The sequence below is a fragment of the Seriola aureovittata genome, chromosome 19 (genome assembly GCF_021018895.1).
Source record: "Seriola aureovittata isolate HTS-2021-v1 ecotype China chromosome 19, ASM2101889v1, whole genome shotgun sequence".
NCBI classification, from domain to species: Eukaryota; Metazoa; Chordata; class Actinopteri; order Carangiformes; family Carangidae; genus Seriola; species Seriola aureovittata.
In genome coordinates this window covers 14,518,538-14,534,285 of record NC_079382.1, presented here as the reverse complement: position 1 = coordinate 14,534,285, position 15,748 = coordinate 14,518,538, and the positions used below count along the sequence as shown (strand labels likewise).

The 15,748-nt window shown below is 46.5% G+C and overlaps 1 long non-coding RNA gene across 1 annotated transcript in view; it reads right to left on the bottom strand.

Annotated features, from left to right (window-relative positions):
- LOC130187664 (uncharacterized) overlaps positions 1 to 14,525 on the bottom strand; it is an 88,517-nt gene extending 73,992 nt beyond the window's left edge. The window contains exons 1-2 of the long non-coding RNA XR_008830491.1: positions 13,797 to 14,525; positions 11,444 to 11,614 (exon numbers count right to left, since the gene is read on the bottom strand). This is a non-coding gene — a long non-coding RNA (uncharacterized LOC130187664). The remainder of the gene's footprint in view (positions 1 to 11,443; positions 11,615 to 13,796) is intronic.
- Positions 14,526 to 15,748: the final 1,223 nt, after the last annotated feature.

Genomic DNA, 15,748 nt, shown 5'->3' with positions numbered 1-15,748 from the left:
CCCGTGGCTCCTGGTCGGAGGCCCAGCAGAGGGGCTCAATGGTTGAGGCAGCCCAGGGTGACAGCTCTCCGTTTTTTGGGGGAGGGCGGCTTGGTTGGGGTCCTGGAGCCCTCCGTAGGTTCTCAAGCCGGGGCCCCCGTGGTACAGACAGCTGTGAGGAGGCCCGGGGACAAGAGGTGGAGGGCCGACGGAGAGGAAGCACATTTTTCGTTGAAGGGTGTATTGTCACCACCCATCATCTCTCATTGCCCCGTTGAGAGTTGAGAGGCTTGACTCGCATTATTATTTTTTTTTTTTTTCAAACTGCTTTCCTTCCTTCTCTTATACCACAGGAGAACTTCGCAGATCCATGTGAATCGTAGTTGTAATCCTGAGAATACCAGATGCACATCGCCCCACACACACACACACACACACACACACACACACACACACACACACACACACACACACACAGCAGTCACTCTAATGCTCTCATCAACTGCCTCTGTTAACTTCACATTTGAGGAATCAGGGCCCCGCAGGATTTCCCTCTGCTCATCATTGATATTGCAGGCCAGACACATTTAGACACAGAGGTCCATTCTCCCATATCCCGTCGGCTTTGATCTTCCATTTTCTCCTCTGCTGTGATTGATATTTACATTGCATTACCAGTGAAACACACACGCATGAGGGACCATATGCGCATATATACACACACACACCCCATCACAGAGTGGTACTGACACCTCCCAGAGGGGTCCTAGTGGCGGAAGACATCCTGCACATCAGACCGCAGGGCCATCGTTATTAGTGCACTATATGGTGAAGAGCAGGCTCCATCACTCACACTCAACTAACTGCCATGAGAGACAGGAAGAGGAGAGAGATGCGAGTGTGTGTGTGTGTGGGTGTGCGTGTGTGTGGCAAGGCGTAGAGGGATTACGAGACCATGGTATGGTGGTGGTGGGGAGGGTGTTGAGATAGAAAAAAATAGGGGAGTAGCAGAAGAAGAAGTGTGACTGCAAAAACAAAAGAAACAAAGACAAAGGCAAGAAGCAGGGGCAACAAAGAAAGGTAGGTTGCAAGACAAAGGCACAAAGAGAGTTGGGGGTGAGACAGACAGAGGGAGACAGACAAAGGGAGATGATCCACTACCTATGCAGACTACAGCAGGAAAATCCGTCTGGCCTCCCCTCCCCGAACAGAGCGGAGCGCACTTGGCTATTACAGTAATGAGTGCAACCACCAGAGTGACGTCATGCATCTATAGCATTACCGCATGCACTGATGTATAGGACAAAGAGCTTAAGGGAGATGAAGCAAGGAAAGGAGGGGGGGGGCAGGGACGGAGAGGTGGAAAAAGATGGGGCTGAGGTGAGGTTTGAGAGCGCAGAGGGACGTTGTGGGGGCATCAGAGGGCAAGAATAAGTGCTGTATATATGAATGACAAATAAAAAAAATAAAATAAAAAAGGGGGGGTGAAAGACAAAGGAAACAGCATTTGGGAAATTGATTTGCGTAGCCCCCTCCCTCATTTGGCTCGCTTGGCTTTGTTACATTTGCAGGTGGAAAAATCAGCTTCAACACATATTAGATAACAGCACCCCCCCCCCCCATCCCCCCTGTCCTCTCCCACCCTCATCACACATCCAATTCCCCTCCACAGTCCAGTTCACAAAAACAATAAAACACTTATTGCGCACATATGCATGTTGTGTGGCTCCTCCACCCGCCATGATTAGGGTAATGAACGCAGTGACAAAAGGAGACCACCAATTATCAGGTTCTCCAATCCTAATTGGCTGGAGATCACTATCACGCTCTAATCTGATGCACAATGCGTCTAAAGTGGAGCACACAGTCGCGGAGCCTCGCGCTTCTCCTGCATTCATTGTATGGAAAGTGAGCGGAGCACTGGTGTGCACATTCCCACAGTTCTATGCACCAACAACTGGGAGCCGGCCAGTACAACCGGTCCTCATTTATCGGCCACTGAGCAGCTGGTGGTTAAGTGCCCTGTCCAAGGGCACCTTGAGGGTACACTGCAAAAAAGAATGTGTGTCTAAAAACAAGATATATATTGTGTAATGTATAAGAATTCGCTAGTATCACAAAAAAAAAAAAAAAAAAAAATCTGCCAGTGTAGTAAGCAGATATTACTTGACTTTTGTTGAGAGTCAGACCACTATCTGATTCTAATGATCTGAATATAGATTATTTGTCTTTTAATTCATCTCAGTTAAGGAGTTGATAACACATCACTCATTGAGACAAGACAGAATTCATCGGCTTCTTTACACTGGATAGCGAGGAGCTTTACCTGGAGACTGCACTGCAAAATATAAATAAAAAGTAATCTATTAAGTTTTCTCTTCATAGACTTCTGGGTTTTGAGTGTCACAACCATGCATGAATGTATGAGCAATTACTGAGCAATTATTTATACACTATTTTAAGATTTACAGACGAAATCCATAACTTACAAAGAGAATAAAAATGTCTTCATTTTGCACACACAGCCGTGTCCACCACTGAGAGTTATGATCAATGTCTCTGTTGGCAGCCGCAACACTTTGCTGAAGTATATCACTGATGTTTCCAGAGCACAAAGACAGAGGGGCTCTTTATTTTAGGCAGGCATGGCAGGGGGCGACCTGAGGAGCTATGAAACAGGGGGCCTCTTGAGTGCGACCACCCCAAAGACAGCTCACTGCCGGCGCTGACACTGTGAGGGCTGCGAAGGAATTTACCGTGACAGCGGAAACAGCCTCTACTCAGGTGGACGTTCATAAAGACAGAGCCAGGGCACAGACACACACACAGACACACACACACACAGACACACAGACACACACACAGACACACACACAGACACACACACACACACACACACACACACACACACACACACACACACACACACACACACACACACGTCCAGACCTTGGCAGTGAACCCTGCCAAAGCTCACCTCCCTGTAACCTTGGTGGTGGGATTCTAGGAAAATGTAAGCCTTTCCACACCTTTTGATCCTCAAAATGTTCTCAGCCTCCCTGGTACAGGGCAGCCCTGTCAACACACTGTCAGATTAACACTCAAATTATCATATTTCAAAAACACGTACACTAACTATTAAATCTCAAGTCTCCCCTCCTGCAAATTTCGACGTCTGAACAAGACATTTCTGTACAGAGTTGTATGTTTATGTATGAGTGCAACTAGTTGGTTCCTAGAAGCCTTGTTTCTCGGGGGCATAATTAGGGGGGGGGGGGGACACTTCCTGTTACAAGAAAAAGTATTTCAAAGTAGTGGTATTGGGGCCTTGGTATGGACCGAAACAGGGCTGTTTACATCATGGTGCCATCACTTTGTAGAGAGTCCAAGAAACATCACATGGCAAAAACGAAACCAAGGGAGCCATTATAACATCCTGTTGCTGTCGTCAAACTAAAGAGTGGGGTAGAAGCCAGGACAGGCCTGTGCTTGATCAGCAGGGCCCCTTCAGCAGGCGTCTAACCAGAGCCGACCTGGTTGTAACCAACTCGATCTACTGTACCTAAGGGCAGAACCTTGCCTTGGTTCAGATCCAGATCAATCAGAGAGGTATGCCTGTGAAGAAAGTCTGAACTCTGGTGACCCGGCCGCGCAGGATAAAACAACATGCACCCTGGCTCTGCTTCCAAGTATTTCCGGAGTGCACCTTGGGCCTATTTTACAGTGAACCCACATATCGGCTTTCAAACCGAAAGTAAGTGAATTTGTGTGCATAAGAGCTCGTGTATGTATGCGTGCATGCATGCGCCGCCACGAGTGTACTTTCTGCACATATGCACGTGAGTCGCCAACATGTGTTTCTGATGAGTCAATATAGATCTGCATTTCAAATAAAGATAATGGGAAGCAGAGCAAGAGTGAATGAAAGAGAGTGGGGGTGAGGGGTTGGAGTATGGTATCTATAGGTTGGGAGGGGGGCACATTCCTGAGGCCTGATGTCGGAGGTAAATTAAAAATATCCCCGGCTGCTTGGAGGGGGTCCAAGGCGGCTGACACACACCGCTCAGTCAGGGAGCTCGCTGCTGATCCAGTAAGCGCTCACTCACGGCCAATTATGCTCCCTGTGATGTGTGTTCAACCCCCTTACACACCCCCCGCCACCCTGCCTCCCTGCCTTTACCCCTCTAGCAACACCAGCCAAAGAGAGAAAGCTGTCAAAGAGCCAGGATCAAACCTCCAATCAAACGCTGGCTGTCACACACCCAGGTGATGATTAATGGCTTGTATTCTCTGACCCAGAGAAGAAAGGAGAACAGAGAGCGAGCTACAGATGGGAGTTTTCAACTCATTACAAAAGCACAGTAACATGTGTTGAGAAGACCAGGCATCCTCCCCGTGTTCGTGCAGCGCAGCAACTGGCACTGGCAGGCAATTACGGTGTTGAGAGATGAAAGCTTCACTCCATTTAAAAAGCGGGTTTGTCGAGATTTTCTTTGCTTCCGGGCAAATTAACAAATTAGATACAAGAGGTTTTTGCTATTCACCTGTGTCTCACTCTGCTGTACAGAAAACCAGAGGTTTCTCGCTTCTTTTTCTCACACATACACACTCACAGCGAGGGTCTCGCCACTGGCGTCCAGCCGTGTTCTGCGGTGGAAACCAAACACTGGCCTGTTTTGACTGGATGTGATCCTTGTTTCCGGGCGGAACGCTGCCAGAGGCGGATTGATGGCTCTCACCCAGAGGAGGACGTTTACAGGAAAATCCTCCTGGCTGGAATTCTCCTTCTTTTCGTATTGGACTCGAAACACAGGGTCACAGTCATGGCTGAACCGGGGGCAAAGTGTTCCCCAAGTGATAATGAAGGAAATGTGGCTGTGCATATCACCACACACATACGTTTGTACTCCTGTACTTCTGGGGGCCATCACTGCCATAAACGCTGTCTGTGGCCCTTAGCCTTTAACTTCACAATCGCAACTAGACGCCTAACCCTAACCATTCAGCCAAACCTGATCTTAATGGATGAATCTGGTTTATTACGACTTTAGTCATATCTATTGGTTATGATTAGACATGAAACGGTTTAGAAATTTGATATCACTATTATAGAGACCAATATTATCACGGTATTGTTAAAATGCAATACAAAATGTTCAAAAAGTATTAAAACACAACCTGAAATCATTTCACAGAGTGAATGTTTGCATTTAAACATTTAAATAACATGTCCAACACATCTGTGTCATAAGGGACCAGCAGCAGTACTAGGTTTGCCTGCTGCATGCCCATTCTGTAAACAAGAGAATAGCATTTTTTCGTGCTGCCTTCCAGAGACACACGCTGTAGACCTGTCACCTGCCCAGCACGGTGTTGTTACACCAACGCCACATTGCGCTCGTGATTGACACTGAGCCCTTTCTAAAAACACACAATCACCAACCGAAGAGTCTCACACGGAGGCTCAGCAGCTACAGCTCACCGTTTCTCTCCTGCGTCTGTGTGTGCCCTCTGTGGTCATGTGACATCGCTCCGAACAGAGAGGCAAACTCGTCAGGCAGTGTGAAAAGGAGTCAGGCTTAGTCGCTTTTCGAAAAACCTGCTTATACTCGCTAACTTTATATTAAACCACAGCAAAATTAACCACAGCAACCGTCCACGGTTATAGTGATAATCAAAATTTAAATGGTTATGCTAACCGTCTGGCATTTTTACAGACTCTCTCTCTCTCAAATATGTACAGTACATGTACATGTATACATACAGACATGCCAACAAACCAGATTTACAGTATGTCTTGCCGGCTGCCTCCTTTTTGTGTACCACTCATCAAGTACACACACACACACACACACACACACACACACACACACACACACATCCTTGTTTTACTGTATTCATGGGGACCGGTCATTGACATAACCACCAAAACCTTAACCGTCACAACCCTTAAACAGCCATTTAAACTTGTGAGGTCCAGAATTTCGGTGCCCAGCAAAGCTCACAAGTATAGCGGGCTCACTGGTTTTCGGACCTCATGAATATAGTGAAACAAGAGTGCGCACACACACACACTAGTTGAATCCATATGAATGAAAAAGCTTTTCTCTGCCACATTCCTCCTGAGCTGCAGACCAGTTGCTTCCGTAGTGGATCGATAGGAGAGAAAGACGAACGCTGGGATTAAAGTAGCAGAGGAAGTAATAGAGAGATAGGGGAAAGACAAGAAGAGAGGAAGGGGTGGAAGAGGTGAGGCAGGGTGCAGAGAGAGGGGGGGGGGTAGCAGAATAAGGGCAAACATAAAGATATATATTATCATATATGAATATTTTCATTTAATTAATCCAAACATGCTTATAATTAGACGGGTTACATCATCTGTGATATATCAGCTGCTGTTGTTTGTGTTGTCCAACTGGTAAAGTAACTGCCTGCTTTGGCAACATGGTAGGAGATATACTAGAGAAAGAGAGAGAGAGAGAGAGAGAGAGAGGGAGGAAAGAAGGAATGAGTGAAGATGAGACGAGAAGAGATAGAAAGAGACAGACAGACAGAGTGCAGAGAGAGAGCGAGAGAGAGACAAGGAGTGGTGACAGTGATAGAGAGCGAGCGGACTCCTGGGACAGCAGCGGAGGCGAGTCCATCGATCCAGGACAGCGAGCTGGCTCACATTTCACCTCCTCAGCAGTAACACCGGCGCTTTGCCATGGAACTGAGCCCTATATCCCGTCTGGACAGGGTCACCTCCACTCTATATGCGTCTGTCTTTGAGTAGTGTGTGTGTGTGTTTGTGTGTGTCTACAAGTGTGTTTGTGTGGAGAGCCAGGAAAACAGATCTGAAAAAAGAGATATGTGTGATACTTGAAGATTTCAAATGTGAGTTTTCTACTATCCATCAGTGGTAGAGAAATCATTTCACTTGCTTCAACTTACATCAAACTCTTTCAAATGTTTTTAAGGATCTTGATGGAGCTAAATAAAACAGCAAAGAGAAGAAAAACAAAACTACTAGACTAAACGACATCTTTGATATGACAGGCCCTGGCACTGTCCACAGCTATCCCAGCCAAGGACCGTTTTGAGCGGGACTTTTTGTTACACTGGTGTACTACCACATGGCATCTGTGCACCTCGTCCAATTTGGACTGTCCCCTAAGTCACATGCCATCCACATCAGGGGGAACCGATAGCCTGAATGAATTGCGTCCATCTGAATGTGGTGGGCCATGAGGGGGATGGGGGTGAGGGCGGGGGGGGGGGGGGGGGGGGGGGGGGGGGACGACGACACTGGGCTCGGCTCTCAAAGCCATCCACTGTCATCCGAGAGGGCCGAGCCGTGTGACAGACGACCGAACATGTGGCATCTCCCTGACCCTTGAACCGGAAACCTTTCCCCTATCTGCCCCTGCTGTGGCCAACGGATGGCCCAGAACCCCGGTCACCGTTGACCACTGGGGATCTTTTATGTGAGCGGTCAATCGCATCAGAAAAGATCACGCAGGGGTCAGATCAGAAACAGGTGAACTTTGACCCTTTTGTGTGGGTTGTGGTATTTGGGCTGGGTGTGTAGGAGCGTTTATGAGGTTGAGACTTGTGGACAGATGACAGATAAGACTGAGACAACAGTTAGCTATACAAACAGAACACACAGATTTTTTTTTTTTTTTTTTTTAACTATGTATACAAAGGTATAAAGAGAAAACTAGACTATGACCTTCGTTAAGAAATATTCTCCTGACCCCAACCTCATATCATGTTGACAACTTCCATTTACCGTCTAATGACTTTATGTGCAGCTACAATGGTGAGCATAGTATTCCCGTATCTACGCACGTACTTAGGGCTAAAACTAAATTAAACACTGTTTGAAACAGGTCCAGCAACTCCAGGGTCCTTTTTTCCAGGCTAGATGTTTGACTTCAACCACATGTTTATTTTGGCTTTCTGCCATTTCCAACTGGGTACGGTAGTGTTCTTCTTTTCTTTTTCTTTTTTTGATTCTCAGTGGGATCTGCAATATCAACTGCTTCCACAATTTCCACACCAAGGTGAATCTTAGGCTTGAAAAGACATTTTTAATACCACACAGAATTATTTTATATATATATATATATATATATATATATATATATATAATACATATTGTTATCTGTGTCATGGTCATACCATCCAAAGTATGAAAGATACCAATCACAACAATTAAGGGTGATGAGGCCTAGAATTACTTAAGACAAAGTACATGAATACATTTATATCACATTTTTGTCAGTAGTTGTCAGCAGTATATATATATATATATATATATATATATATATATATATATAAAATGAAAAAAATAACTGAAACAGCAAGAGATTAAAAAAAACGTCCTTTAAAACAGTTCAAGCCAAAATCAGTCAGTACCACAAGTGACAATTTTTGAGGTTCGTTGCATGCGAGCCGTTTTAACCTTGTGTATTAATTTTTCACTCAGTCTGCCAAAGAGTGAGAGAAAATCTACAATTTCCCCAGCCAATCTTTTCATATCCTTCCAGGAGGAGTCTGAGGGCCGGCTAAGGACTGTTTTCTGGACCCGTCCCAAAACCTTCTCAGCTCCAGTTGGGTTTATACCCCACCTGACAAACATGACCACCCAGCAGGCCAGTGACATTTACAGTGAGTCGTTTCAGCCCATTAGCCAGCATCAGATCCGCATGCTGCGGCACCTCGTGAGTGACATGACCAGCGGCTCCAGGATTTAACTGAAGCCCAACACTACCACCATCACCACCTCCTCTGCCTCTGCTGGAACAATAAAAGCTTGGTACTGTAACAGGAAGAGGAAATATGGATCCCCACGGATTCTTGCCTGCTGTTATTCCTGCTACTATTTCACATAAATTCACAGCCGAAATCAAGGCCGATGAAATGACAAAGGGAAACCGTGGCTAACAGCTCACATCCTCTGCAAGAGGGGGTATGTATGTGTGTGTGTGTGTGTGTGTGTGTGTGTTTGTGTGCGCGAGAGAAAGAACCAGATATCCCACCAGCAAGACACAAATTTAGAGTTCATCCTGCGTATAGTTGGATACGAATCACTTATTGAATTGTGTGAAAAAACAAGTGTGAGGAATAGACAAATAGACGAATAGAAAGAAGTTCAAAGAATATTACCAAAAAATATGTTTGAGCCTTCGTGATTTCTCCACGTCTTTGACAGCACTGTAGACAGATTCATCGGGTTAATTTCCTACATTCCATAGCTTGAACTCCTGAACTCACACTGATCCAAGGTCAGAGTTAAAAACCACAGAGGACCCGTCACACAGGATCCCTAAACTCACAGTCCTCTTGTCCCAGGTCGGTGTCGGAGCTCGGGGGACAGATCTACAGCGTTGCTAAACTAACATCTCTCTGGTCCCGGGTCAGAAATTAAACACAGGGGAAAAAGAGGGGCTACAGTACGATTTCGGCCTGTGGCAGACGCTTTTCACTGGAGGTTTATTTTTCTTCAGAGCCACACCGCTCACATGCAATCAAAACATCCCGTGTACATAGCTGCACATGCACACTTTCAAACATAAACACGCACATTAGTGATTAACAAAAAAAATTCCTCTGACTCTCATTCGCTACACTGTGCTCGGCATCTTGTGCAGTCCTTGACTTTACGCTTATATATTTTCCTCCTCAACTGCAAACAAAAGACCCTTCACCACGACAATCTGTACATCTAGATATATTTCCTCCTAGAGCCTCCAGAACATTTCTGACCTCCTCTGAAGTGTTTTAAAGAACATGTTTTGCACTTTAAAGTAAGCCCCTCTCTCTCTGACCATCTGGCTGGTCAAATGGATAGTAGCCTCAAAGGTCAAGGCAGCTATGGTCCATCGTGACCCTGTCAATATCAGCGCTGCACTTATCTGTAATGGAAGACACTTTGTGAGGCTGACAGTCAGGTGGGGGGTCGTGGGCCGAGTGCTATGCGCCAAATGTGTGTGTGTGTGTGTGTGTGTGTGTGTGTGTGCGTATGTTTGTCTTCATATGTGCGAGTGGTGACTCAAAAAACGATGGACGTGTGATATGCGTGGATCGCAGCCAGGACTGTGCCCTTGAAATGCTCATTGGTCAAGGGTGCGTCTGCCAACTGTGTGTGTTGGTGCGAGTGTTGGAGTGCACAATGAAAGGCTCAGTAAGTGTGTCACCTGGCTCTGGGAACTATTACACCCCGAGTCCTTGACAGACCGACTAAGTAACACAATGTCTACAGGAGTAGCGGAGCCTATAAAAAGCCGTGTTGGAATGAGAGCTGGGGCTGTCCTCCCCGTAGCTAGCTGTGATAGCGTAGACGTTCCTGCACTGGAGCCAGATAATAATGAAATGCTGGTGTCAGACAGGAGACAGGGGAAAGAATCAGGCCTGTGTGAAACAGTGGGCTAATAATAGCAGCTGAAACTGTGCTATTCCCACCACTGGCTGAGGAACCATCATCACACTTGCACACACACAGACTCAGACACACACACACACACACACACACACACACACACACACACACAGAGGCTTGGCACAGAGTTTGAACAGTAACCTGATCAAGCCACCGCAGAAACCAAAGCAATCAGGAATCAAAGCAAATCCAGCATGCGTACACTATGTGCATGTGCGTGCACGTGCCGCACAAATGTGAGCGCGTGCGGATGTGTGTGCGTACAAGGGAGCAGAGCGAGCGAGCCAAAGATAAATGGAAGCAGAGTTCGGTGGAAACCGCTGTTCCCTCCATAAAGCGGAGGAGCGCACGCCTCTGATGTGCCCTACCAGAAAGGAAAGAGGGCCTTTCATTCAGCAAGAGGAGATCTGTCTCTTCTCCTCTTGCCCCTCATTTCCCCCCCTTGTCCGCACTCCTAGAGAGCATCTGAAGCCCATTCTCTCCCTCTCTCCTCTCCCCTCTCCATCACCCGCAAATATAACAACGTCTCTCTCCGCGACAAGACGAAAGGCTTTTTGGTCCTAATTGTACCCAGCCGTCACAGAAATGAAAAAGAGGTGAGGAGATCTGGTGAGGAGATCTGGTGAGGAGAGGAGAGGAGAGGAGAGGAGAGGAGAGGAGAGGAGAGAGGAGTCAGGCAGGGAAGAGGAGTCATCGCAGGAGAGAAGAAAGGAAGAAATGAAAGATGTGTTTGTTCAGTACCACAGGCTGACACATCCCTCTTATCTCTTGCCCAGTCAAACCATATGCCCCTAGGCCACAAGGGGAGGGAGGGGAGAAAGATGAGGTGTAAGTGTGTGAGCGGGAAGGCTGGAGGGGGGAGGGGGAGGTCGAAGAAAAACACATCTTTGCAGGATGCCGCGTATATAAAAAGAGGCACATGCCATGCGTACTGTAGGTAAGAGTTATTCAAGGTCAGCCAGAGATGGAGACAGAAATATAAAGAGCAATAAGAAAAGAAAGCGTGACGAGCGAACAGATACATGGCGAGGCACTGACTTGAACCAAAGGGGCTTCTGCCTGGACCCGCAGCTCCCTCGCTCCCCCGCAGCTTCCCAGTCGCCTGTTGACCACACACGCCGCCTGGCACAGTTCGCACGCCAACGCCACACGACACAGAGCCGCCGTCAAAGCCTCAGACACTCCGGCAGCAGGAGCCATCAGGCCTGGCTACATAAAAGAGGAAGAAGAAGAAGAAAAAAAAAAAACAAACATTTGATTATACACAGGCATTCACACTCTGGACACAAATTGTGACTGTCAAACACCATTTTCACTGCTACTGTATTTGGGAAAAGTTATGTTTGGTTAGTTTTGTGTTACCAGCCGGAGCCTAAAGCCTGCCAAGACATTAACATATAGCTGAGGTTTGATTTGTTAAGTTGAATAGCGAGTTTAATGTACACAGCAGTATCCTGACTGGGTGACCGGGGCACTGCATTTCTCTGTGTGTGTGTGACTGGTCCCACATGTTCAACTCCCGCTGAACCATGCGTCCGATTCCCCTGTTTATTGACTGGAAACTGATACCTTTAAGGGCTTCATTCATGCTACATTACGTGGGGGTAAATTCTATAGCCCAGGCATCATGGTTTGGTCATTCACCTTCTTGCCCTGGGTGATTTTTAGTTGGATGTCAGATGTCTGCCTCTCTGCGTTTTCCCCCCTCACAGAAGCCATTGTGTTGCTGCACGGCCTCATTTCTCAACAACACCTCCAGCACAGACCGCTATATGTGCCCAGAGGGCCGGTGAAGTTGGTTTTATTTTATTCAGTGTGAGTTTTACGTGCTTTTAATAGGCGCAGAAATTTATGCGGGTGGGGATTTTATCTGCTGGATTCCAATGTGTGACTCCACATTACTGGAGCCATTAAATGTAAACTCCTGGAAAGTACGCTGCTCCCAGGAACAGAGCCAAGTGTCTGTGCGCGCGTGTGTGTGCATGTGTGCAAGTCAGTGCGCGACCGACTATCTGCAGCTCATGGTGTGGATTTACAGCGTGCCTCCTGAGCATACTTCCGACCCATCTCACTCACAAACACACACACACACCCCCTGGGTGCGGAAGGTGCGCTCTTTATCACTGTGACATTTCCATTTAAAACGCAGCCCAAGAGCTCTTACATTCACATCCATGTTTCCTGCGCCCCATGCTGCGGCACAATACCAACCACTTAACATTTAGCAATGGCAGATCAGCCCCAAATTCTTCCACTTCCCAACGCTTCCATGGGAAAGCTCATTACTTATCTTTGATTTAGAGCGACAAGAGTTATGAAGGGGCCACAGCCTGCTACCAAGAAACAAAGGAAGCATGGGCTTACTGCTGGTTTATGGTGCACATTGACGAACAGTTGTATCTGCTCTGAACTTAACTGCTGAGCTGCAGTGAATACAAGTTATGAGCAGAGCCAAAAGGCACATGTGCGTATGAGTGGTCCTCAGCCTGGGGATGGAGGACCCCCACCCCCTGCCAAACTTTTGCAAGATAAATCTAAGAGGCCACAAGATGATTAAAGGGACAATGAAGATAAAAACACATTTATGTTACACAGAATTATATTTATTTGTTTCTGGCTTTTATCTAATTTTGGAAAACAGTGTCTTATGGGTGAAGTACTGGACACTTATACCTCATTGGGCCTCTGAAAATCCATCAAATGAAACAATCTAATATGATCTCATGAACATAACTCATGGCTACACAATGACCATAACCTATGAGGAGGGACCGCAGGTTTGGCTGCCGCTGATTTATTTTCATTATAAATACTTGAAATGTGTGTGAAACTGCCATCTCAATTACACCGAGCCCTGTAAAATGTCTTATTTTGTCTGAACAACACTTCACAATTCAAAGATATTCATGTAAGTAAAGCAGGTAACCTTTACATTTGAGCCGCAGTTTTTGCTTAAAAAACAACCAAATATCAAAGTTGTTGCAGATGAGTGATGATCTGTTGATGAGCTTATCATTTCACATCTGGACTCACATTTATTTTGAGTTAAGGGTCAAGAGCCAAAAAGGTTGGGAACCACTGGGCCAGGCTACAGATTGCAATTTATTTAATGTTGTTTATAAAGGCCCTGGTCATAGGTAGCTAGGCTAGTTGGTTAGCATCTAGCATTACGATTTTCAAACCAAGAAACCGGCCTACTTGTGGTTGGGGGAAGACTCTTATGTAGAAAACATGGGCTCACGTACACAGATGTAGGACATACAGGATGTCAGTTAGGACTCTGCAGGTTAACCTCTTGACTCAATTCATCTGTCAGCCATCAATCCAGTAACCGCCTGAAAGGAGAGCTCATGAAAAGCATGGCGGACTTCTGTTCGTGACTGTATCTCACCTCTGCCTTAATGTAGACCAGATGTGACGGATGATGACTTTTCTCCACTCTTTCATTTTGCTACCGACGGATGCTGACCCGGAGCGTCGTGGCTGCCCGGGGTCCCTGTTGGCCTGCCGCCCTCTCTCCTCTCCGCCTCGGGGGCGCTGAGCTTCGGCGTTTAACGCGGTGATTAATCACACACGCAGCGGCGGACGTGCTGTGCAGAACACGGCCAATCACCTCCATTAAAGCAGGGGAGCTCCGGCGGACACAGAGAGCACTTTGTGCCGGGGAAACACAGGTCATTGTCTGCCGCGACGCCCGGGCCCGGTGGGTGGTGGTGGTGGTGGGGTTCATGAAGGTAGACTTTGTGCTGGTGTTTTGACAACCTCGGCTGTTTCCGAAAACCGCGTGTGTGCCACATTTCCTATTTCATATCCTGGTTTGGTGACCAGGATTACATGGGATGAAAATAATAGATAACCGTCTCGTGTTTTTATGCCTACTTTGATCAGCTGGACTACTTTACAAACACTAACACGCAGCAAAAACCAAATGTTTGTGGGCAACCTGAAGTTTCCTTTACAAACGACCTCCATTCAAGCAAGGCCCCCAAAGGGCCTATAATGAGTTTTCTACTTCCTCATTGATCTTCTGCAGATCTTTGTCCATATGTGGACTCTACCGCCCCCTATACACGGTTTCACCTTCAAGAGAGAGCTATAAGAACTATAAACAACATGATTCATCAAGAACCCACTGTTTATCCTACATTAAACACTCTAAATTACAGACAGTATATTTTGAAACAGCACAATTTACTACTTTAAAGTATCTAAAGGTTGTTTTGGGTTTTTTTTTTTTCAAAATCAGAGAAATAGAAATTCTTTTTGTCAACTCCTTTTTCCAAGGTAAAGAATGAACTCTCATGTTGTGAGAGTTAATGTGAAGTATAAATGTTATTTGAGACAAAATGTGAAACAATTTAGTTGTTCATGTTGCAGGAAGCTGTACACAATTATTTTTTTAATGCAACCTAAAAATAGATTGTCCCCCACCAGACCAGATTTAATCAAGTTACTACTGATCAAAACCACTCAGTGTTGTCAGAGTAGAGTCTGTGAGATACTTTGAGGTGTGTCTCTCTAACTCAAAGTGTTGGAGGAGGATGGCGGCAGGATAATTCCTAGTTTCACTCTTGATTCCAATGTGCAATTATGGTTGTTTCTGATGAAAGCATGCATACAACTTAGCACCGACACAGTATAATGTGATATGCGGTGCATCTTCATATGCTGCTGTTTGAATGTTAGTATTTGTATAGATATCTACTGATGTGATCAATCCAGAGGAAGTTGATATCTGGCAGACTGGATGCCTATGGAGCCAAGCCAATCAAGAGAGCTGTCAAAGAGGCTTTTCATCAGCCCTGCAGGAAGCTGGACAGAAGTGTCCCCGATGGGGACTCTTCAGCCTGGCAGACATACAGGCGGGCAGAGCTGGGTGAGCGCCTTGGCACTGGAAGTGGAGCCGGCATTCTGGTGGAGCAGTGGCTGGCACCAGCAGCAGGCTGGCCTCTCCAGTGGCAAAGAGGGAGATCTCTCACACACACACACACACTCTCTCTCTCTCTGCCACACTCCTGCTGAGGAGCAAACGGAGGCTGGCAGGGAGGGCTGCTCTTGAAAAGCTGCCGTTGTCTGGAGATGGCTTTCATGTGAATGGGAGCCTTAATAGGCGTTGTGTGACGGCTCTCGTTGCACACTGAGCACCGAGTGATCCTCTTCTGTTGGGTTTTAATTAATAAGCAATGTTTGAAGGCCACAATGCACTTGGAGGGACAACACAGTGACTCCTTGGTGGCCTTGATGCTGTTTGTTTTTGAGTCGTACTCAAACTCCCACTGAGGTGACCACATAAGCTGGGAGGTGCTGACATTTTTCATAAACAATTCCCTCATTGTAAAAAAA